The following is a 25,082-nucleotide window of genomic DNA, read 5'->3' as shown; positions in this document are numbered from 1 at the left end:
TGTCCACTTCTTTCCACGTCGCGGCTAGGTTGTCATCACCCCTCACCTGGATTACTGTTCAGCTTCCTAACTATTCTCTCTGGTTCTACTCTTCCTTGTTTATGGCCTGTTCTCCCCACATGAGCCAGATCACGTTGCCCCCACCCACCACAGCTTCCCAATGCCTGTGGAGTCAAATCAACTCCTTGCCATACCCCAGACATGCCTCCATCAGCTAGCCCTGCCTCCGTCTCTAATCTTGTCTTGTACTCTCCTCCTCACTCACCATGCCCTGGACACACCTACTTCAGAGTTGTCCACCCTGCAGGACCTTGTTAATCCCTTCAGTCCATTTTCTCTGAGATCTTGGCATGATCAACAGCTTCATAACATGCAGAGCTCCACACAAAGGCATTTCTACTTACTGTAACCTCAGATATTAGCTCAACAGGAAGCCTTGGTTAACCAAGTCATCCGAGAAGCCAAGCCCCCAGTGAGTCTCTACGACACCATCCTGTCTTACAGCCCTGGTAGTTCTTCCTACTCTGAAATTTCCCATTCACATGCAGTGCTCTTGTCACTGTGGCGTATGCATTTATGGACTGTCTGCCTGCTCTGCTAAATGAGTTCAGTGAGAACTGGGGCCTTGCCTGTTTTATGCTGTTTAGATGCCCAGAGTTGAATATGTCCCTGAATGAATGAATGAATGAATGAAATGCTGATTAACTCAAGAGATCTTGAAAAAATTGTAAACTAGTCAATCCAGGTTTTGGAGGAGAGAGCCGGGGTAATGAAAGGCATAGAAAAGAGGCCATCAGTCACATCTGTGGTCAGACTCTGGTGACAATTACCCACCATTTAGCCCACTGTCCAGACAGATCCCTAGCCAAGAAACTCTTTTAAGGAGGAAATAATGATCAAGAAACTCCCATATCACTGAAAGCAGTAGGGAGTGGGGAGTATGCTTTATCAGGTCCCAAATAATCATCTACCTTCCTTTTGGTCTGTTACAAATTGCTCATCGTGGCTGTGACTTTCTGATAACAAAGGATCCTTCCCTAATTACTATATGCTCTATTTCAGGTTCAGCAGAAAAGAAAATTAAAAAGCTCCATTTCACTCCAGGTTCAAATGAGTCGATCTTTCAATCAATCAAGTATTAATTAAGCTATGCTAGGAAATACAGCAGAGGAAAAAGACCTTCTCTCTACTCAAAGATGATGCGTGGAAAAGAATTAGAGAATAATTTAAGGACAATGAAAAGAGTTTAAAAGGGTTTTCATCTGGGCTTTCTTTGACTTTCTGTTATGGATGGCCTAAAATCTCTAGCCACTTTATTCTCCTTTACTCTTTCTCCCTCTCTCTTCCTTTCCTTTCTCTCTTCCTTTCCCTAATTACATTGTCTCCCAAGGCTGCATGTCATGGACTCTGACAATAATTAGTCGTTTTCAGTCACTCTTAGGAATAAACACTAAAAATCGTGTCTCTCTGATACTCTGAAAATTCCAACAGTGCTAAATGTGATTGAATACAATATCCCCAGCCTGTTAGCAAGTTACAAACTTCCTCGTATTTATGTCCCTAGCTCATCAAGGAAACTTGAGTTTTCTTCTCAACCAAAAAACAAAGCAGTCAGGACTTTTGCCTCCTTCACTAACACCGGCTTGGAGTCTGGGCAACATCCACTTAAGCGCTTTGAGTTTAGTGTTCTCTTCTGTAAACACAGATATTAGCTATTAGCACATTTCTCAGAAGGCGAGGTGTTTTTTCCACTGTACTACATTGTTTTATTCCTTATACCCCTCAGAGTGCCTGGCAGACAGTGGGCTGGAAGTATTTGTTGAATGGATGAATGAATGAATGAATGAATGAGTGAGTGAATGAATGATATGTATAAAGATAATGTGTGTAAAGCATGTTGCCTAAGTACACTTCACACAGTGGGTGCCTTAAAATTGCCTTGAAAACCATATAGCACTCTATTTATTATACTACTCATTGTGTGAAAGGTAAAAACAGCCATTCATTACAGAATTCATAGAGTTTTTGCAGAGTTTGATCACTTTTACTGTGAACTGGTTTAAGAAGTTAATCAGCTGATCCTAGGAATCAAGGCAGACTCATTTGCCTTTCCCCTGCTCTCTCATTAATTTTATTTCCATTCATTCTCAGCTGCCGCCCCTCTTTCAGCCCTCCTGGTATCCAGGATCTAGTTTCTTAGGGCTACCTTGTCTTGTCCATCGCTATCAACTTTCTCCTCTTCATTTCAGCTAGAATGCTCACTTGTTTTCCTTTGACTATCCTCTTTTAACAGAGACCTCAGAGGCCAAAGCCTCAAAAACAGAGGGTTGGCATAATGTCTTATCACCTTTCACAGGAACAGGGAATGATCTGTTGAATCCAAAAGCCACCATTGGTTGTGCTCTTACTAAGTGCCCAACTCTGTGTGTGTAATCAAGGCTCAACAGACATGACCTCATTCAAGAATGCAGGAGGTGGGTCTTTTAAATCCCCATTATACAGATAAGGAAACTGAGGCTATCAGAGACTAAGTAATTTGCCCAAGGCCATGGAGCTACTTTTCACTGTGTTCATAGGGTTCTTGAGGCAATAATACGGAAGTGGTTTGCAATACCCTTCTCCAGTGGAGCACGTTTTGTCAGGCCCTGACTAACAGGGACATGCCCTCCAACCGCTCCACGGCAGCCAGACGACATGTAGTCATGTATGGATGTGAGAGCTGGACCATAAAGAAGGCTGATCGCCGAAGAATTGATGCTTTTGAACTGTGGTGCTGGAGTAGACTCTTGAGAGTCCCTTGGACTTCAAGGAGATCAAACCAGTTGACCCTAAAGGTGATCAACCCTGAATAGTCATTGGAAGCACTGATGCTGAAGCTGGGGTTCCAGTACTTTGGCCCCCTGATGGGAAGAGCTCACTGGAAAAGACCCTGATGCTGGGAAAAACTGAGGGTGAGAGGGACGGGGGCAACAGAGGATGAGATGGTTGGATAGCATCACAGACTCAGTGGACATGAGTTTGAGCAAACTCCAGGAGACGGTGAAGGACAAGGAAGTCTGGCGTACAGTTTGATCTCTTTTCCTGTGAACGGACAAAACTTGTAGTTCATGGGGTCACAAAGAGCTGGACATGACCGAGCAACTGAACAACAATAATGGAGCTACTGAAGTGCAGAAGACCCTGCTGTAAATGTTATGCTCTAGAACTGCCATTCTCCGGATGACTTCAGTCTCTGGACCCTCTGTTCTAGGATGAAGGGGTATTCACCGGTCATTCACCTGTCAAGCATTTGAAAGCCTGGCATGTGTGCCACACTCTGTGGACACACCCTTGATGAACTAAGACATCTCCTGTGACCCTAAGGGGCTCACATTTTAATAGGACCAGAAATATAAGAGAAGTGTAACATGTCACACGTGACAGTGGCTGCTGGGGACCTAAAGGCATAAAACTCCTTAGAGTGCTCACTGACAGCCCAGGAGCTATAACCAACCCTTAGACACTTCTATTTCATTTTATTTTTTCCCCCTCTGATTTCATATACAATTCTCATTCTTTAGCGAGTCCTAAAATTGGGCTACACTAACCTCCCATATCTGCTGGAGCATTAGAAGGATTGATGTTCCCCTAAACTGGACCCCAGTCCCCACCCTGCCGGCTTCACCCAGTCCTGACACCTACCTGGTCCCTGGAGGCATATTAGACCACACACTCCCTCCAGAACAGGGACTACACTGCCTGTTCTTCGTGCTATTATCTGTGTAGCCGGAAGCCAGGCAGGGGGCTTGCAAAAGAGATGACAAAAGGCAAGCCTTACTTTCCAGCTGTCAACCTCCAATTTGATGGATTGATCTTGGTTTCTGGCTAATTAAACAAATGATAAGGATGAGGGATGTTTGCAAGAGGAATGAATACATATCCAAATGTCCCAAGCAGAACATAAAAGGTTGGCAGAGGGGTGCGGTGGAAAGAATATTAAGAGGAACCAGTTCTAGTTCTGGGTTCACTTATCCTCCAAGCTTCTGACGTTGGGCAAATCAGTTAAGCTTTCTGAGCCCCTTTTCCATTTGAGAACTGCAGCTATTAGCCATCTCAGATATCTGTCAAGACTTGTGAACAATAGACAAGGTACGTCAAAGAACACTGCAAAAACTGCAGTCTAAATGCAAGGTAGGGGCATGTTAGAGGATTGTATTCAAAAGCTGAATTACAGCTAAAATTGGAACCCTGACTTCCCTTCCTGATGCAGCCCTCCACCCTAAATCTCCTCCCAAAACCCCCTCACCCTCCCTCCATCCTCACCCCTCCTCCATCCTCACTCCAGGTCCTTTATGAATCATAGTCATTAAGGGCCACGTTTCCAATTTGGAGAATTTATGGGCACACACTCTGACACCACTCAGGCTTGTGTTTGCCGTCTGTATATATCCAATCTGACCACATCCTGGTATTAGTGCTAATAAAACCTGTAGCCATGGTTACAGTGACATACCTGGGTTATACTGTTCTTATTTTCACTCTTCCAAACTATTGGGTAAAAAATTTTGGAGCCAGTTTTGGTGGGTGTGGTAAAGTGCCGAAGTACAGTTTTATTTTTGGAAAGTGTGAGCTGAGGCTCTGAGGTCATCTTGGATTTAGAAGCGGTTGGGGAGGGGCAGTGCGTTCTCTGGTCCCCAAATAAAGGGGACACAGTCTGTGCCTGACTCCAGTAACTGAAGTTTAACGTCATATCTGCTTAGAGGGAAGGTATGTTTTTAGAAAAAGCAAGAAGACAGCCAAGCACTTGTGTGATTCAGGGTCTCCCACAGGTGGTAATTAAAAAATAGACTCTGAATTTAAAGTTGCATCACTCCCTTTAATATTAGAGAACTCAGAGTCTGGCAAACTTTGCAGCAATAGCTGAATGACGGACTTATTTATTTTCCTCAGTGGTGGCGGGGGAGAGGTTTATAAGCTGGAATAGTCGAAAACTAATGGGGTGGCAAAAATATACAATTATGCAACTCAGAAGCAATACAGATACAATTTTATTTCCTTTCCATTTTCTCCCTTCATTTAATGTTAACAAAAGTTCAGGGCAATTAAAAGCTGAACGCTACCTTACTGTAATATTAAGGCTTAAAATGTAAAGGCCAAGTCATAGAGGGAGTGAGCAGAAGTATTCTCATTCCAGTCATAACTCAGCCCTGTGGAATGCGGTGTGGAAACAGTTCAGGTTCATCAGACTTTGGGCCGCAGAGGGTGGGTAGGGCGGAGGAGTCGATGTTACTGGTGGATGAATCTTCACTTCCTGTCTGTACGCATTTACATCTGTACCCCCAACATCGAGTGTGGATATAGATGTATTTTAACCGTTTTGATAAATAACTGTTGGTGAACGTACAAGATATATACGAATGTGCTAAGACATTGATGGAGCACCCAGCCAGGCAAGTAACACCCCCTTTTTTGCCTCAATACCCTCTTTCTTTGATATAGGTGACATTTTCTCAGTCTTATCAAATGCTGTTTTAGGTGTTTCTGTGCAAATAGATTGCTACCCCTAAGTCCTGTTCTAGAGGAATTCTGGAACTGCTACTGGCTTTGCTTTATCCCTGATACCCTCAGTGTGCCTGCCTTTGCCCCCCCAGCCCATATTAATATCTTTTCTTCTCCACCCTTGAAATGACCCATGGAGGCTGCAGGCTTTGCCCATGAGTGATTTGGGAGTATGGATGGAAGAAATTGCTTAAGCTGGGGATTGTGAGGGTAGGGGAGTTCCTCACAGATACTAAAGAGTACACACAAACACACACACACTCTTCCCTCAGCCCTACCCCATCCTCCCTATCCACCACTTCTGCTCCATCCTTGCCTGGAGACCTCAAAGTATTATGGAAGACACTCTGGAAAGCATATGGGGCCAATGGGAGGTGGGGGAGATGGTGGGAGAGGCCAGGGAACTCTGACCTTCTCTCCCAGCAGGTTCTACACCAGCCTTAAGCTTTATCTTTCCTTAGCAGTCCTATGTATGTATGTATATTTTATCAGCCCAATGTATGTATGTATATATATTTTATCAGCCCAACCCTCAAAGTATCAGTATCTTGAAGAAATAAGACATCGGGTGGGAACATTTTGATAGGGCAAAACGGTCAGGACGTGTAGTCCTTCTCCTGCTGGCTGGAAGGCAGGAGAGGGTCCCAGAGATGGGAGTTGGCTTGGAGCAGCCAGAGAAGGGCCTGGGAGTGCCCTTGAAGTGAGTGCTCTGCTCTGCTCCTCTGTGGACAGTCTATGAGGCTCTAGACCCCTAGGCCTGGCTTTGAATAATATATGGTTTTATTTGTTTATACTCTTGTAGATTTTCATACAAGCTGAATTCTTGGCTAAAAGATAGCTTGGGAACATAGGGGAAGTTCATGGTGGTATGAGAAGCCAGTTTAAACTCTTACCTGTGACTTAATGTGTGTCCTCAGGAAGCTCATTCAGTCGCTTGGGGCCTCGATTTCTTTTTCTCCCAAATGGGGGAAATCTGGGAAGAGACACAAGAAAGTGATGGCATGGTCCACCTCTGCAGAAGGGCACTGGGCACGGGGCTGGGGGGAGGCAGGCTGCTGGCACAGTTCTGAAGGCCTGACTGTACGCAGGCACTTTCCAAAGTCAACCACCGCCTGGAAGTGGGCACTTGCCTGGGTCCTTGTGTCAGAGCAGCAGGGCAAATGAATGTGCACCTAGGCTGTTCTTAAGAGTCACGACTGGTGTTACTCCAGGCTGATGTAGGGACAGGGCAGCAGCCGTCACCCCTCAGTTCTGCCAGGTAGTCACAGTGGCCTGAAGTTCTTGGAGAACTGGCTGCCATGCTGGGAGGTCTTCCTGCCTCCAACCCCGAATGGATGCATGGGTGGACCCCACCCCGACCCCACCCCAACCAGTGAGGCTCCTCTTTCCCCTCGAGGTGCCAGTGCTGCGGTGCTAGGTAGCGTGGATCCTCCGTGTGCCCAAATGACCCCAGATTTCCAAGGGCTGGTCAAGCATGTCCACCCTGCCGGGCAGGTTCTGATAAACACATTCCATCCTTTGCAAGAGGCAAGAGTCGGTGGGGCCAGGCTGCTTGGTGTGAGCAGGAGCAGAAACTGCAGGGGTGGCTGCCCTCTGACTGCCTGCCGGGGGCGGGGGTGGGGGTGGGGAGGTTTGTATAGAACATTCGAGAGCCTCCCTAAAGTTGTTTACTGGGTCACTAAAATAAAAATAATTCTGCAAACATCCTGTTCTTTATCTATGAGGAGGCTAATAGTACTAATAGTGATGATTTGCATCAGTGAAATATGCCATTCCAATTATTTTTCTGGTAGTTGCATATGGGTTTCATTCCAAGAAATGTTAGTTAAGTATCTGCTGTGTGATCAGCATGGTGCTGAGGGGGAAAAGAGAAGTGTATGATCTGGTTCACAGCCTAGGATTTCTTTTTTTTTTTTTTTAACTTTTAATTTTGTATTGGGGTATAGCCAATTAACAGTTGTGATAGTTTCGGGTGAATAGCACAGCGACTCAGACATACATACACATGCATCTATTCTCTCCCAAACTCCCGTCCCATCCCTGCTGCCACATAACAATGAGCCAAGTTAGGAGAATTTCTTAATGAAACTTAGAACATGGTAAGTCGTGCCAGGCGACAGTGCAGGTCCCTGAATCCCAAGCCTTAGGTTCCCCATCTCTCAGACGGGAAGATAATAACTCCACTGACCCCACTCACCATCCAGTGTTGTTGTGCAAGTCAAGTTATATATACATGAGAGTCTTGATAAACTGATAATGTTTAATTTTCAAAAATAATACAAGCAATTAAAGTCTAAGATAAATATCAGAAAGTGCCAAAATGCATGCACAGTTAGAAGGGAGAGTGATGGTTGTTGGCTTAGGTTTTAAGGAAGAGGCAGCCTGGAGGAGATGGAGGTTGTGTAGGGCCCCTGTACTGGGTGTAATCACATTGAGGATTGGACATTCGAGTGAGAGAAGGGAAGCTAGGCTGAGCTGGATGGGATGGGAAAGCAAGAGCTGGGGTACTGAGGCCAGCACGTGCAGAGTTTGGGACTGGGAAGGCAGTGAAGAAACCTCTTGAGAAAGGTGGGTGAGATTTCAGGGGGCTTGGAAGGCTCAGCAGAGGTTTGGTGTAACAGGAAAGCCCTGAATGTTGGTGAGCAGGAGAGACGTAGCAATGTCAATGTTTCATTCTCTCACCTGATCCCTCCGGTAATTCAAAGTATGCCTTGGCCACAGCAGGATTAAGGGCCACCCTGGGCTCATGGGCAGTCTGCCCTAACCAGCCAGGCTTGGTAATCACAAATATTACAATTAAAAAAATAACTTTTATTAATAGCGTACTTTCTCCCTTAGACAATATCCGATTATGAACTGAAATGAAATATCACCAAACCAATCAGAAAGAAACTGTGATTTATTTCCTGATCCCTTGGGAAGGGAGGCAGAGGGGAGGGGGGAAAAACCGTGGTGCAATCACTTCTCCAGTCTTAAAACTGATGCCTGAGTGGGTTTGAATTTATTTATGACTGGGGAAAGTCCTAGCATAGACCCTGCACTTATAACTCATTTTAATTTTTTAACAACTTCTCTTCTGCAAACATTTCTTCATTAAATCCACTGTAATGTGAGAAGGGATGGGATTTCTTGCCCTATTTCACAGATGAATAAACTAAAGAACAGAAATGGGTGTTCAAAATTGGTTTAAAATTGCAAAGCTGGTCAGTGGCCAAGGGCAGAACAGGTTCTAGTTTTTCCATTTCCCAGCGTGATACTCTCCTGACTGTATTAACTCCCAAAAAGCTACAGGAGAGGAACCCACAATGGCAACCAGTCACTCTTCCAGTTTATAAAACCTTCCATTTCTCAGACTCCCTGAGATACGTGGGCCTTCCTGCTTTGGGGCCTCATGAAAGTGTCTTTATCTCAAATCCCCCCAACTCTCCCCCAATCCCACCTCAACCAGTACTCCCCAGTCTCCGGGTCCCTATGTGTTTAGTCTCAGCTGAAACAGCAGCCCCTTAGGAAACCTCCCACGACCTCATTAGAACCCCTGTCCTGTACCCTGTCACTGTCCCTGTACTGTCACCACAGCCCGCAACCCACTTTAGAGTCACTGTTTATTTAATCACCTAACAAGATGTGAAACTTGTTTCCTTTCTAGACAGAATGTATTCTCACCTGTTCTGTTCTTGGAAAAATATTTGATGGGACATGTTCTTGGAAAATATTTGTACCTGTTTTGTTCTTGGAAAATATTTGTTGAATTAGAGAATGACCATATTTCTAAATGAGGAAACTGAAGTTCACTGAAATTCAATGAGTTGCCCAAGGTCTCACAGCCAATCGTGGCAGACATGGCAGTTCTTCTGCCCCTAAATATCTAGGGCTCATTCGCTGGTTTCTGAGTTTGCACCCAGCATTGTGGCCACGCAGAAGATACTCAGGAAAAGGAAAAAAAAAAAAATCTACCGATTGGAATTTCAGTATTTGGGGTTTGGAGAATTCATTCAACCTGGGCTCAGATGCCAGATAGCCGGGGGCATTCCAGACTGCAGGCACACTCTGCAGGCCTTTTTTGGTGACTGGCTACTTTTGGATCTCCAGTGAGGCTGTCAGTGCCAGAAAGCAGAAATGACAGCAGTGAGACCTGACTTCCAAAGATCGCTGGCCTCAAATGGATACGGGCCTTTGCCTCACAGGAGGCCATACTGAATATTATAAATCGCATGAGAGTGAGGCTATTGCCATGCTTTTGGAAAGCCCCAGTTGGCTGTGTTCCTGACACATTTTGCTGTCAGGAATTGCTAACATTGCATTTGGTAATTCTCAGACGCCAAGTCAACGGAGTAGCGAAAGTGTGTGTTACATTCAGCGTCTCAGTGCCTCACTGGTATTACTGCAAAAAGTTCTCCCTGTTTTTTTTCCTCAGAAAGAGGAACTCCTTTGGCTGGCTTTTTACTTCCTTCCCTGAGCCTGGGTAGTCGACACAATTGAGTCCAACGAGGCCAGGGAACTGCCCTTTCCCCTCTCTATGGCCCACGGTTCAATACAGTTCACATCCGTTGAGAACCTACTGTGCGCACAAGGAGCTTCTTTTTTCTAAGGCTCTCCCAGCTAATCTGCCTAACAAGACGTGAAACTTGCTGCCAACCTCCTGGGTAAGGGATTCCAAACTAAAGACACAGAGTGTGAATCAAGGAATTTATTTTTTGCCTGGGAAATGGATGAGCACAGGGGAACAGTGAAGCATGACTAGTTAAATGTCCCAAGGGAAACGCAAGCACATGGTTATGGGAGCAGCACGAAGGAAGCTGTTCATTCCAATGAGGGAATCTAGGCAAGGCTTCGAGGAGGGTAGGATTTGAAATGGCACCTGCCGGGAGAATGGGATGATTAAATGCAGTGAGGATGAGAATGAAGGGATTCCAGGCTGTTCAAGAAAGCACAGCTGGCTCAAAGAAAGAAGCCAATCAAGGTGGCCCAGGCATCGGGCCCAGATCTGGAGAGTTTGAATCTGCCACTGTTACCATGGCAACAAACAGCTCACTCTCCCAGCCAGCTGCTCTAATCCATGGCATTCCAGGCAACAGCTTGGCCCAAGGTGAGGGTTCCTAAAGCTGTGGCCTGAGGAGAAGAGATGCTACTGGGAGACTTGCTCTCCCTCTTCACCTCCTTCCTTATTCTGACTTGAATGTCCAAGGACAGAGCAGGGGTAACAAGATGATGCACTGGGCCAAGGACCTGCCCAGGGGTTGTTTTTCATGTTTAACCATGAAAGCAGATTATTGCGTGAGAAAATCTGAGTGGCTAGTCAGTTTTCTGCCTCCTTCCCTCTCAACTCCAAACATGCTTTATTTCTTTGTATATTCTTAAATGTGTAGATAATCCCAAATTCCAATCTGGGGCCATGAGGGTAACCAAAGTCAGTTCCAGCTGGCCTAAGATCAAAGAGATTGCTCCAAATGGCAACCCATTCCAGTATTCTTGCTGGGAAATCCCATGGACAGAGGAGCCTGGCAGGCTACAGCCCATGGAGTCGAAGAGTCAGACACAACTGAGCAGTTAAACAACAACAACAACTCTTTCATACACACACACACACACACACACACACACTCACTCACTCAGTTAGCCTACCCATGTAACAGTACTATTAACATTTAGCCCAAGGTTGGTGGAAACCAAATGAGTTTTTTGTGTAAGAAGGGCAACCTGAGATCATAGGCTGCAAGCTGGAAGCCTGTGAGGTAGATGTGGTCAGTGAAGAGAGGTCGGTTGAGACACAACTTCCAGCGAGTCCTGTAGGGATTCCCACACTACCTGTGTTACTCTCTCAGGTGGACCAGCTTGGGTCAAAGGCTGTTTGCCCTCCTCCATTCACTAGCTGTCTGACCTAGGAAAGTCCCTCTACCCCTCTGTCCCTCAGATATAAAAGAATAATCAGAATAGACCCTCTGCCATTGAATTGTTATGGAAATCAGATGAGTTGAATCATCTTTGTCATGTGGCTAAAGCAGCGCCTGGCCCACATTCCATAAATGTTAGTTTTATCTGTCAGGCCCCGTGGGTGTTGAGCTTGTGGCCCCTGCTGTAATCCAGCAGTGGGGAGTTCAAGGATGCAGAAGGGACCACAGTGATTGATGACTCCCGTGTGTAGTATGGCAAGATGCCTTTGGGTGTCCTGGGCACAGCCCATGAGGAATGCTTTGGCCTATAAAACTAGAGCAAACTCTGACCTATGTGTACTGAACAGCCCTCAGCAGACAGGGCAAGAAAAAGAAGAATTTAGTGACCTGGGGACTTATTCTGGAATCACAGTTACATAGAGATCATCACAGTTGAACATTTCTGTCCCTCTCCTACCTACCTCCCTGACAATGAATGTAAGATACTGTGGATACTTACGTAGTCTTCCTATTGTATACTTGTGGTACAGATGCTGTTCATATCCACTTTTCCACTTGATGTAGACTATTTGAGAGGTTTTTCCTCTAGGAATCCCCCATGCCTAGTTCAGTGTTGGTACATGGTAGATGCTCAATAAATGCTTGTCGATTGGTTAGTGAACCAACTGAATGGTTATGGGTTTGGGAGAGCTGAGAGTGTCTGTGTGAGGCTGTATGTTACCTCCTCCAGGTCAGGGTGCCCACAGTCATCCCTGGGAACCTGAACCCTCATATCTCCATGAGCTTTGGAGTGGCCTCGGCAGGGCCAGGTCAAGGTGCTATAACACAGTAGGGCTGCAGCAGTGGAGGGACCAGGACTGGGGCCTGTGCAGAACAAGAAGACCTTGCTTTCACAGTTGGGGAGGAACCCAGAGTAGCAGCTTATGACTTAGCTAAGTTGAGCCTGTGAAGAACAAGAAGACCTTAGCTAAGTTGAGCCTGAAGAGCCAGCCAAGCAGGGGTGAAGCAGATGTTGGGGATGCTGCGAGTGGCACAGTCCAGAGCCTGGGTGGTGGGCAAGGAAACGGTGGCACCTGCAAGCAGAGATCCCAGGACAGGCTCTCATTCCCAGGGTTGGGGGAGGCTGTTTCTTCCACCTCTAGATGAGGGGGCATGACTGCGGCTGGGCTGGGCTGAGCTGGGCAGCTTCCTAGGAATAGGCAGAGGGTCCCTGCAGGTGGGACCTGTGCCTGGTTTTGGTTTTTAAATTCCCCCACAGCCTCCAGGAAAGTGTTTGACACACACAAAGACTTTAAAGAAATGTGTATGAGAAAAAAATGAAGCCAGAGGGATTTCCTGGTGGTCCAGTGGTTAAGAAATCTTCCTGCCAGTGCAGAGGACACAGGATCAATCCCTAGTCTGGGAAGATCTGGTCTGGGGCAACTAAGCCCATGCATCACAATTACTGAGCCCGTGCTCTAGAGCCTGTGAGCTGCAACTACTGAAGCCTGTGCACCTGGAGCCCAGGCTCCACAACGAAAGAAGCCACAGCAATGAGAAGTCTGCGCACTTCTCTTCTTCTCTTCTTCAATGAATTGCCTCTTCTCACCACAACAAGAGAATGCCCATATACCAAAGAGGACCCAGCGTGGCCCAGCGTAAATAAATAAATAAAATGCAACCAGAGCCAGGCTGGGACAGCTTCTGCCTTCTAAAGCAAGGCCAGCAGGGCTCCCAAGAGTTTTTACAACTCTTCTTTTGTAACAGAGGGGCTGAATGTGAACCAGGGAAGGTAGGTGAGGGCCGAATCTCACTGAAAACCCCTGGGAAAGAGGAGCAGGGATTACCCACCGGGGAGAGTAGAGATCTTTCCACCAGGCTGCTGCTGCTTGTCCCTGTAGGCCGAGGTGAACTGCCTCAGATATGAGATAGCCATGAGTTTGGAAGTCTTGATGCAATAACTCAACCCTGAGATGAAGGGGAGAACTTTGAGTTTCAGAAAGTGGTTTAGCAGTTCATTCCGTGTCTGTTCCAGGATCCCAGGCACCTCTACAGACTCCTCACCTGGGCACGGGGAGATGTCTTCACAGCCTTGCCCCTCTCCCCACCCTGCTCCCCACCTTCTCTTGTCTCCTGATGTTTTCAGACTGAGAGAACAAAGAAAGCTGTTCTAGACCTCTCCTCATCTCCTTTCCCTCGTACCTGGGCCACAGCTGCTTATTTCTTTCTTTATTTTTGGCTGGGTCTTCGCTGCTGCTCAGCCTGTTCCCTAGTTGTGGCGAGTGGGGTCTACACTGTGGTTGTGGTGTGGACTTCTTGTGGTGCTTCTCGTGTCGTGGAGCACAGGCTCAGAAGTTGTGGTGCACAGGTTTAGTTGCTCTGCAGAATGTGGAATCTTTCCATACTGGGGGTGGAACCCATGTCTTCTGCATGGGCAGGTGGATTCTTTACCACTGAGCCACCAGGGAAGCCCCCACAGCTGTTTCAAGAAAGCAAATGAGTGGAGTCTCAGGCATTGCAGTCCTGCAGCAGCATGACAGGGCCTGGAAGTTCCATCTGCAGAAGCACATATGTTTATTAACCTGTGTGTAATGAGCAGCTACTGTGTGCCAGACACTGGGCACAAGGAATGATGAACTGGTGGTGCCAAAGGAGGATGGGGGAGGGTCCAGCCTCACCAAGTGGCACAAAAGCTCATTTACTTATAAATGAAATAATAACAGGAACTTAGATTTTGTCTCCTCTGGTAAGTCTGTCACCTAAGAGCTGGGCTAAGCGTATTTCCTCCCTATTGTCACACCTGTCATAGCACTGGTCACACTGTATTATAACTGCGTCTTTATCCATCTGCCAAAGCGGACCATAACAGAACAGCTTCTGATTCATCACTGGTGGCAGTTGCAGTTTCTTTGTAGGAGAGGCTTATCAATAACACTCTGGAGCCAGAGGAAGAGAACTTAACTCTTGGTAGAGGCCTCAGTTTTCCTCCTATGTCAAATAGGTATTATAGTTGGACTATGAGGATTAAGTGAGAGCAAGGATGTGACTTTCTTAATGCAATGCCTGGCACATAAACAGTCCTCCAGAAATGCTGCTGGTGTTACCTTTTGCTTACTACTTAACCGCGCCAAGAAGGATTTGTAGTTTACCCAAATATTTTCTTTTTTTATAATTTATTTACTTTTTGACTGTGCTGGGCTTTTGTTGCTGCACGCAGGCTTTCTCTAGTTGCAGAGAGTGGGGGCTATCCTCTAGCTGTGGTACACAGGCTTCTCATGGCAGCGGTTTCTCTTGTTGCAGAGCACAGGTTCTAGGCGCACAGGCTTCAGTAGCTGTGGCGTGTGGGCTCAGTAGCAGCAGCTCATGGGCTCTAGAGCATGGGTTCATAGTCGTGGTACACAGGCTTAGTTGCTCTGCGGCACGTGGAATCTTCCTGGACTCGGAATCGAACCTATGTCTCCTGCATTGGCAGGTGGATTCTTAATCACTGCACCACCAGGGAAGTCCCCCAAATATTTTCTATCTCAAGCATCCAAATAACTCTGCATCTCTAGGACAACAAGAAGCAGAGTTTAATATCTTTCCTTAAAGCATAAGATCAAAGGCAACAAACAAGGGACCAGGTGTGGGAAAGCATGCCACTTCATATGCCTCTTATCCTCAAGAAAGGAAGTGAATTTACATCTGCTGATTAAAATGTTAGAGAAAACAGTTTGATGGTTCCTCAAAAAGTTACACATAGAGTTACCCAATTATCTAAAAATTCTACTCCTAGGTATCTACCCAGAACAATTGAAAATAGGTACTCAAACAAATCCTTGTACTTACATGTTCATAACAGCACTATTCACAATAGCCAAAAGATAGAAACAACCCAAGCGTTTATCAACAGATGAACAGTTAAACAAATTATAGTAAATACACAGAATGAATAATTACTCAGCCACAAAGAGCACGAAGCACCAGGAAAGGCTAAAATGTGAATGAACCTTGAAAACATTAAGCTAAATGAAATAAGCCAGACACAAAAGGGCATACATTTATAGGAACTATCAGAACAGATAAATCCATAAATGCAGATTGCCAGGAGCTGGGAAGAGGGAGCAATAAGGGGTAACTGCTTAATGGGTCTGGGGTTTATTTTGCAATGACAAAAATATTTTGGAACTAGAGGTGGTGATGCTATTAATACAACATTGTGAATGTACTATGGGCTTCCCTTGTGGCTCAGATGGTAAAGAATCCTCCAGCAATGCAAGAGACCCAGGTTCAATCCCTGGGTCAGGAAGATCCCCTGGAGAAGGAAATGGCTACCCACTCTAGTATTCTTGCCAGGAAAATTCCATGGACAGAGGAGCCTGCTGGGCTACAGTCCATGGAATCACAAGAGTCAGACATGACTGAGCAACTAAAACTTTCAATCAATCCCTTTTGTGAATGTACTAAATGCCACTGAATTGTTCACATTAAAATGATTTTCTGTAATGTGAATTTCACTTCCATAAAAAAATGGGAGGAGATAATACAAAATTTCTTAAAAGCTGATAGATGATAAATGGAAAACAATGATATAGTTTCTATTATTAAGGTTTAAGAAGTATAACATTGTTGATTTGATTATCTTTTTGGTGTGTATGTATTCATTCCCTCCAGTACCAAATACCGAATGACCACATACCTCAGTGGTTCAAGTATTCCTTCTTGAAAGAATAATTTATTTTTTTAAAACATCTGAAGACTTATTCCTGGAAAATGTCAGTCAGGAGCATCAGACCTTCTTCCCCATGTGTCACATGCCCTGTGACTGTGTCCCTTCCTCTTGTCCCAGAGAGGGTGGGGGAAATGCAGTATTTCTACCTGAACATGAGATATTCTTTCCACACCCTGCTGTGGAAACCTGTGCCATCTATCCACTGAAGACACAGTAAAAATCAGCTCTTTCCTCAGAGGGGTCAATAATATTTCCCTGCAAAACTGCACAAACACAGTAGTTGGACAGCAGCGAGTGTCCTAAGGCACCCGGCACATCATTGCTTTTCTCTTGAGCCAGAGAAGGCGTCAGGCCAAACATCCTGCAGGGAAGGCTCTGAGTTTCTCTTCTGGAAACCAGGAGCACTCTGAGCAAGCAGGTCATGTCTGGGTGGTACGCTGTGCCTGTGTGTTCCCCTCTCCCTGGGAAGTCTCATTATGGGATAGGGTGGGTCACTCATGTAATGAGTCTGGAGGTTTTCATCTAGGCCATGGCTGTCACTGCTCTGGCAACTGCCGCTTGGCAGACTGTGGGCCTTGGGCAGGAGGGGATGTTTCAGGTCAGGACTGGAAGGTGGAGTGAGGGAGGTGAAGGTGGGAGCCATCAGTCAAGAATCAGAAAGGAGCCTGACAGATGAGGTGCATCTGCAGGGCTGGCCCTGACAGTGGCGTGTTCTCTTCCAGCCCCACTGCTTCTCCCCAGCAGAACATAAACAACCATGATATGCTTGATGTGCTGGTAGAGCAGCCTGGTGGGGGTGGGGGGAGGGAGCAGCGGCTGTCACTTTTGTATGCCTCAAGGTCTTAGAACCACGATTCAACCAATAGCTATGGAGAGCCTAGTGTGCACACTGCAGATCTGTGAGAGCAAGAAAAGTTGGGTGGACATGTGTTTACTCCCTGTCCCTGATCTCTGGGAAAGTCACTGTGACCCCAGCTCCTGGGGGATTGGGCCAGTGTGCCTGAGAGGCTCCCTGGAGCCCTGGACTGCTATGGAGCCTTTACAGCAGAGGGGCTTTTGAAAGCTGGTGCTTTGTCCCTTTGGTGGATCTGCAGAGGGACTTAGGATCAGAAATTTTGAAAGGACACAGCCCCAGGATCTCAGAGGCTCCTGGCTCGTGTGCAGCTTTCCTCTTATTTAAGGTGGCCACAGTCACATCTCATTTAGGTTAAGACCCAGCATGTGCACTGCATGCCATTCTGCTCCCATGACACTAAAGCTAATTGAATGTCCCAGTTTCCCCTGCCTAATTCTCTGCTCTAAACCCTTGCCTCCACACCCATCTCTAAACCTATGTACCCCCAACTTTTGACAATAGAAGACTAAAAGTATTAATATTATTATGTCCAACTATCCTTATTGCTGAGGGCTTCCCTGGTGGCTCAGCTGGTAAAAAATCTGCCTGCAATGCAGGAGACCTGAGTTCAATCTCTGGGTTGGGAAGGTCCCCTGGAGAAGGGAAAGGCTCCCCACTCCAGTATTCTGGCCTGGAGAATTCCATGAACTGTATAGTCCATGGGGTCACAAAGAACTGGACACAACTGAGCGATTTTACATCCTTATTGCTATTATATTTTTCCCCTCTCTCCTGCCAATTGTCTTTTCTAACTTGCCTGGAAAACTAAATGAAGTTGTAGATGGGCTTTCCTTAAGCTTATCCAGCTTGAAATCAGGGTTGTATTTAAGAAGAATAAAAGTCTACTGAAAAACATCCCAAGAGGAATGAGTTATAGACAGTTGAGAGCAAGGCTTGCTCTTTGTTAAAAAGAGAAAGACAGTTGAGAGTCTGCAATGACTTACAAATCTTCAGTTCTGATCAAGAAACATGGCTGTGATTAGGTTTCCTTTCATTTCTTAGCAACAAATTCCATGGAGCAGTTTGCTTACAAGCGTGGGAGGAAGCCTCTTCCCAGGGCTGGGATTCGGGTCGGTCACTACCACAGTCCCTTGGGAGTTACCCTCAGAAAGGAATCCTGTGTTTGGGTGGAGTTTGTTTGGGAGCTCAGCTACCCTTGCCTGGTCTCCCACTCACGTCCCCAGATTGTGCTCTGCTCAGATGGCTCGGGCTGATGCTGGGGACACGTCGGAAACCTGAGCTGCTTGGTATCCCTGGGGACTGTCTATCCAAAACTGTGCTGCAGATTTTCCTTCCACTGTTTTGTCTCTTCTGTGCCTGTGATGAGTCTCATGAGTTCCTGTGATTCACTTACAGCCTTTCCACTGAACAGTGAGTTGACTATCATTTTGACGTGTAATGATGACCCAAAAATGGTCTGGTCTGGAAATAGTCTTCATGACAAGTTTCATGAAACACTAATAAATAGGTTTAATAATTCAAAAAGACATATGTACCCCAATGTTTATTGTAGCACTATATACAATAGCCAGGACATGGAAGCAACCTAGATATGCATCAACAGAGGAAGGGATAATGAAGTTGTGGTACATATATACAATGGAATATTACTCAGCCATAAAAAGGAGTGAATGTGAGTCAGTTGAATTGAGGTGGATGAACTTAGAGTCTGTTATACAGAGTGAAGTAAGTCAGAAAGAGAAAAACAAATATCGTCTATTAAGGCATAAATATGGAATCTAGAAAAATGGTACTGATGAACCTATTTGCAGGGCAGGAACCGAGATGCAGACACAGAGACTTGTGGACACAGTGGGGGAGGAGAGGGTGGGATGCACTGAGAGTAACACTGACATATATACACTCCCATGTGTAAAACAGATACAGGAAACTGCTATGTAACACAGGGAGCTCAACCTGGGACCTAGAGGGATGGGACGGCGGTGGGTGGGACAGAGGCTTAAGAAGGAGGGGATAGATACTTTTGGCTGATTCGCATTGTTGTATGGCAGAAACCAACACAACATCGCAAAGCAGTTATCCTCTAATTAAAAAAAAAAGATTAAGAAAAAAACAAAAAACCCAAACAAACCAGATTTTAGTTCATTAAGGCACCCAGTACTGTATCCCTTCTTGAGGGAATCTCTGGGAATTCTTAAGAACAGTTTGAGGCTTGACACTGATGAAACAGAAGGCTGGGGTGTGGTAGAGAGACTGCTGTAAAGAAGGAGTGTGTGTGTATGTGTACTAGGTTGCTTCAGTTGTGTCCAACTCTGTGAGACCCAGGCAAGAATACTGGAGTGGGGTGCCATGCTCTCCTCCAGGGGATCTTCCTGACCCAGGGATTGAACTTGAATCTCTTATGTCTAACCTGCATTGGCAGGTGGCTTCTTTACCACTAGCACCACCTGAGAAGCCCCTTAAAGGAGGGGCTGCTCCTGGTTATCCCCAGGGTTACTCCCAGGGGCCACTGGGGGGAGGATGCAGCCTTTAAGTACAATCTTTCCACTTCTCCCCTCTGCCAACCTGAGTGCCTGCCTGTGCCCCCGTGTGTGAGGCACAGAGGCCCAGGTGATAGAAACCCCAGAGAATGTTCACTGTGCGAGGACTTGGATGCTGGTTCCCCCATTAGCCAGCTGTTGACCCCAGCACACACTTCCCTCTCTTGAACTTTAGTTTGCTCATCTGTGAAGTGAGGGGGAGGGGCTGGCTCATCTCTAAAGTGTTTTTCCATTTGAAGTCTCTGAGTCTATGGTTACTTCCTTTTCTTCATTCAACAACCAGCCCCTATAAGAAGTCTGTTTATTTGAAAGTTCTAATGTTGGCATAAAACTTGAGCTTCACTAGGTTGGAATATGTCAGGCTTCTCTGGCTGGGAGACAGAAAAACCACAGAGACATCTAAGCCATTGAAAATGCTCGGATTCAGGGCTACTGCTGGTTCAACTAGCACACTGATGAGGATTACAGAAAAAAAAAGTGTCCCTTTTGGGTGGCCTCAGCTGCAAATGGGGTTGGTCTGTGCCTTAGTAAGTGGAATCCTGGCTGCTTTAGCCCTATGAGCTTCCAGGAGCTCTTGGTCAGTGTACAACCTGCATTCGCTTTAGGAGACCATTCACTTCTTTGGTCTTTGATCATGTTAGGTAAGGAGTAAAAAGAGAAGCAGATACCCATCACTGCTCTGATGGAAGGAGACTTCTATAATTATGGCCTTCAAATATTGGGCCTATGATACTGCCCAAATCCTACACCTACACAGCCCATCTGATTTGATGACTTCAAGGGGAAAGATTAGTAATAATAATAAAAGCCCCTTACATTTTTATAGAACCAACAATTTATATAGCACATTAAATATACTTTCTTTTTCAATTTGATTCTGATCCTAACTATTGCCCTGGTGAGACATAATTATCCCCAATTTAAATGTAAAGGAAATGAAGCTGAGATATTCAAAGACTTGTGCAAGGGCAGCTAATAAGTGGTCAAGGCAAGAATTGAACTCATGTCTGTTCAGTTCCAAGTTCAAGGTGTTTTTTTCCTTCTGTACCAGCTCACATAAAATCCTGATCTGGGCATTGGCAGCCAGACCTAAAGGACCACTCTACAGAGGTTTAGAATTCATCTGAGAAAGTTGTCCTTCTTGTTTTAATGAAGGTAGGACTCTCCCACACAAGTGCCATGCCTTGACTTGGGGTATGAGTTCTGGGGAGATGGCCTGCAGATCTTACAATTCAACTAAAGTATTCAGTTCTCATGTCGGGGAGTGATTCCTGGGGATTGCTTGTTGGTTAAATGCATCCTCACCACCTGTGTGTTGTTAACCCAGGGTTCTCACCAACATTTTAGGTATCATCCTGCAAGATAGCTGGGGGAAACCATGGTCATCTCATGGGAGTCATATGGAAGTCAGTGTGTGATATGAAAATAAGATCTGTAGGCCATTACTGACCAATTCAAGACCCTTCAGGGTCAAGCGATCTCACTGAGTGTAATACAGTCCTGTTTATTTTCCTTCAACACTGCTTTTCTGCACAGCATCTGAGATAGTCTCATCAGAGCAACCTCTACGTCTCCTTGGGTTCCAGACCTGTGTACCCACTGCCTCCCATATATCTACACCCAGGCATCTCCTGAGTACATCCAACTCAAACATGTCTGAAGTGTTCAATGTTTTCTCCCAAACTCTGCTTCCCAAGTCCACTCCTCCTCCAGTTCACGTGGTTTCCATTACAAGCATCACAATGCACCTTCCCATCCCCAGCTCAACACCTTATAATCCTCCGTTCCATTCATTCCTCCTTAGCCACATTCACTTGGTCTCCAGGTACCTCTGACTCTACTTCCTAAACCACCAAAAGTCCATGCCCCTTTTCTCAGTTCCCTCTGCCATTCTCTTAGCTGAGGTCCTCCTTATTTCTGTTCCTTATCTCTCCAACCCGGCTTCCATCCGGCCATTAGTTCTCTCTCCAAACACAGATCTGACCATACTCTTTCCCTGTTTAAAAAACGAATTCCCACTGCCACAGGAAAGAGCTCATCATTCCTTGCATAGTAGTGTAATCTGCATTACCTGCAGCTCCCCCAACCTACCACTGAGTTTGCAGATGCTCTTTCCTTTGTCTGGAATACCCTTTTCCTGGGAATGCCTAATCATTTTCAACACCTGCTCATCCATCACTTCTGCAGGTGACCCCTGGGGGAGTTATTCACTCCCCCTTTGCATTGTTTCAGTAATCCATAGCTATGGCTATGATGATAGATACTATTCTTTTTATTTAAACTTTATTGTTTATTATTTTTGGCTGCCCCGGCTCTTTGTTGCTGTGTGAGGGCTTTCCTAGTTACAGCAAGTGGGGGGTACTGTCTAGCTGCAGTGTGCCAGCTTCTTGCTGTAGTGGTTTCTCTTGTTGGGACTCTTGCGCCCTAGAGAACAGGCTCAGTGGTTGTGGCACATAGGCTTAGCTGCCCCATTGCATATGGAATCTTCCCAGACCAGAGATCAAACTCCTGTTCCCTGCATTGTCAGGCGGATTCTTATCCACTGTACCACCGGGGGTAACTATATTTTGTTTCTCTGTCTCATTTACCAGATTTCATGTTCTTGGACAGAGAAGGCAATGGCAACCCACTCCAGAACTCTTGCCTGGAAAATCCCATGGATGGAGGAGCCTGGTGGGCTGCAGTCCATGGGGTCGCTAAGAGTCGGATATGACTGAGCGTCTTCACTTTCACTTTTCACTTTCGTGCATTGGAGAAGGAAATGGCAACCCACTCCAGTGTTCTTGCCTGGAGAATCCCAGGGAGGGGGGAGCCTGGTGGGCTGCCGTCTATGGGGTCACGGAGTCAGGCACGACTGAAGCGATTTAGCAGCAGCAGCAGCATGTCCTCAGATGCAAAGACTGTACCATTATCTTAGGCCCTGGCATATGGCCTACACGCAGTGAGCACAGTAACTCTGAATGAATGGATGGGATGGGTGTATATCTCTCTTTGATGAAATCAGTAACTCAGCTTGTTGCGTGTTCATTATTCTCTTGGGGTTAGTATTCAGGGGAGAGGGTGGAAAACATCCTTTCTCTACTCCACAGGTTTATTGTTGTTTAGTCTCTAAGTCATGTCCAACTCTTTTTTGACCCCATGGACTGTAGCCTGCCAGGCTCCTCTGTCCATGGGATTTCCCAGGTGAGAATACTGGGGTGGGTTGCCATTTCCTTCTCCAGGGGATCTTTCTGACCCAGGTATTGAACCCATGTCTCCTGCATTGGCAAGTGCATTCTTTACCACTGATCCACCAGGGAGGGGCTTCCCAAGTGGTGCTAGTGGTAAAGAACCCACCTGCTAATGCAGGAGGCATGAGAGATGCAAGTTCAATCCCTGGGTCAGGAAGATCCCCTGCAGTAGGAAATGGCAACCCACTCCAGGAGCCTGGTGGGCTACAGTCCATGGGGTTGCAAAGAGTCAAATACTACTGAAGCGACTTAGCACACACACACACACACACACACACATGCATGAGCCACCAGGGAAGCCCATTCCATGGGTTAAATATTAACAAAGTTTGAAGGCTGGAGAAACATTTGGTTTTCAATGCATTTCTTTCCTAAAATTATATCTGGACTGGGGATGGGGAGCCAGAATCTCAGATAAAATGAAAGACTTGATCAGATTTTTCAATACATCTGCCTCCCCAGCCCAGCACTGGGCAACAGGTAGACACATCAGACCAGGAGGTTGATGGTGACATCTTTGCTGAATTCTGTAGGTGGAACTTGGAAACCATTAGAACCGAGGTTAGGAACAGCCTAGCATCAGTGCTGTCTTCAAATCCTGCTCCATATAAATCAAGGCTCTTCCCTTACCCAGCAGGACTTCAGAATGAGGGTCCCTTCAGATTACCTTCAGGTTCTTACGCACTTGAGCTGAGTGAATAAAATGCAACAGCTTTGGGAGAAAAGTGCTTCTCAGACGCTTAAGGGTACCACCCTTCCTCATTCAACAGAATTCTTGCAGCAAGTGGACTGCCAGTGTTCTCTGAGAAATTAAAGCCCTGCTTGTCTGCTTCAGTTTCCCTTTCGGTTGGGCAAGACTGGTGTTCCCACAAGCTAATGTCTATAGTTTATTTAACTCTATTACACAATGTATTCCTGTGAAGTTCTTCAAAACACTAGGGAACCAGGTCTCATTGTGTCCTCATTCAAGGGTGGGGAGGGGAGTAGAACCGGGACCCTTGAGAGAGGCAGAGAAGTTAGGTAGCAGTCTGGGTCACAGCAAATCCCCTGAGGCTCAGGAAATAGCAGAAAGGCTCCCATTCCAGCCCTGGCTCCAGGCCGTATTTTCCTTGTGGCCAGTTTCTTAGACCCCTTGAAAATTCGGCTTCGCCTAGAACAATTTAGAAACCTGTGAGCCAGGGATGCTTTTTGGAGGGTCTCAGGTCTTGACTTCTTCTGTGGCAAACTGAATATCCCTCTGTCCCTTTCAAGCCGCTTCTGCTGGCAGCTGTTGTCAACTAGTCTGAGAACTCCACCCCAGACGCGGCTAGGAACCCATGTGGACTCAGCCCAGAAGCAGATGTAAGACTGCTGAGAATCCTTGCAAAGCGGGCGTGGGGGAACCCTGGAAGTGAGGGGCAAGAAGCTGTTTGGAAACGATCTTCAAATTTCACTGATCTCTGGGGTTGGACATCCTTCTAGAGGCAAGGAGTAGGAAGTCCCCTTGCCAAAGGAAGGCAACTTAAAAAGTATTTAAACACACACACACAGAGACAACCACCACACAAACTCTTGAGACTCACCTTTGAGTCCCACCAGAGGGCTTCTTGCAGGCGCGGTCGCCCGGGGATCCGCCGGGTGCCGCCCCAGCGAAGGCGGCCGAGGTCCCGGGTGTCTCCTCGGAAGCCCCTGCGGGTCCCGCGCGGTCCTGGCCCGGAGGGGAGGGTCAGCGGGGGCCGCCCTGCGCCGCGCGTACCTGCCGCCGGTGGCGAGAAAGGCGCCCTCTGTGTCCCCTGCCCTCCCGTGGGCGGACGCTTCGCATTTTTGAGGTTTCACTCCACTCCGTCGTCCTGTCCCTGATGTCAGAGTCTCGACTTCCTGAATCAGACTCGCTACCCCTCGCGCGTCTTGGGCTCGGCCCACACCCTCCACCCCGGGCCCGGGCCCGCGGAGGACTGGTGCCCTTGGACTTGGGCGCACACGGCCCGGACGTGCCCTCCTGCCAGGGCTTCCCGCCGGCTACCCCCGTCCCCGCCCCGCCCTTACGTGTCGGTGCCCCGGCCGTCCCGGAACACGCCTCCTGCGGGACACAGCCGCTCCCCTGCCTGCCTGCGGAACCAACCAGTCCCTCAGTGGCTTTCAGGGACGGAACAAAGTTCCCAGAGACCTGAGACCTATTTGGGAGGGAAAGTGGGCTTAAGTGAAAACAGCCCAGCCCTTCCTAATGGAGCAGCCTTCTTGGAGAGAGGGTGGGAGGTGCAGGAGAGGGAGCCCATGGGGCACACTGGGTGAAGGTTCTAGTGCCTTCACTGGACGGAGTCCAGTGACCACACGGCCCCTGGTCAGCGCTGTGTTTGG

The 25,082-nt window shown here is 46.8% G+C and overlaps 1 protein-coding gene and 1 long non-coding RNA gene across 5 annotated transcripts in view; one reads left to right on the top strand and one right to left on the bottom strand.

The window, feature by feature from the left end:
- The window catches only part of KIAA0040 (KIAA0040 ortholog), a 39,909-nt gene extending 15,139 nt beyond the window's left edge, over window positions 1–24,770 (bottom strand). For all 4 annotated transcript variants that reach the window (XM_086342437.1, XM_086342438.1, XM_086342439.1 and 1 more), the window contains exons 1-2: window positions 24,308–24,770; window positions 6,432–6,511 (exon numbers count right to left, since the gene is read on the bottom strand). The gene's annotated coding sequence lies outside the window, so the exon portion shown is untranslated. The remainder of the gene's footprint in view (window positions 1–6,431; window positions 6,512–24,307) is intronic.
- Window positions 20,565–22,526, top strand: LOC147356329 (uncharacterized). Its single transcript, XR_015142721.1, has 2 exons — window positions 20,565–20,670; window positions 22,107–22,526. It is a non-coding gene; the product is annotated as an uncharacterized LOC147356329 (long non-coding RNA).
- Window positions 24,771–25,082: the final 312 nt, after the last annotated feature.

The sequence above is a fragment of the Bos grunniens genome, chromosome 16 (assembly GCF_055505025.1).
Source record: "Bos grunniens cultivar Pamir isolate PY7600 chromosome 16, Bosgru_T2T1.0, whole genome shotgun sequence".
NCBI classification, from domain to species: Eukaryota; Metazoa; Chordata; class Mammalia; order Artiodactyla; family Bovidae; genus Bos; species Bos grunniens.
This window is presented reverse-complemented; position numbering and strand designations above follow the sequence as displayed.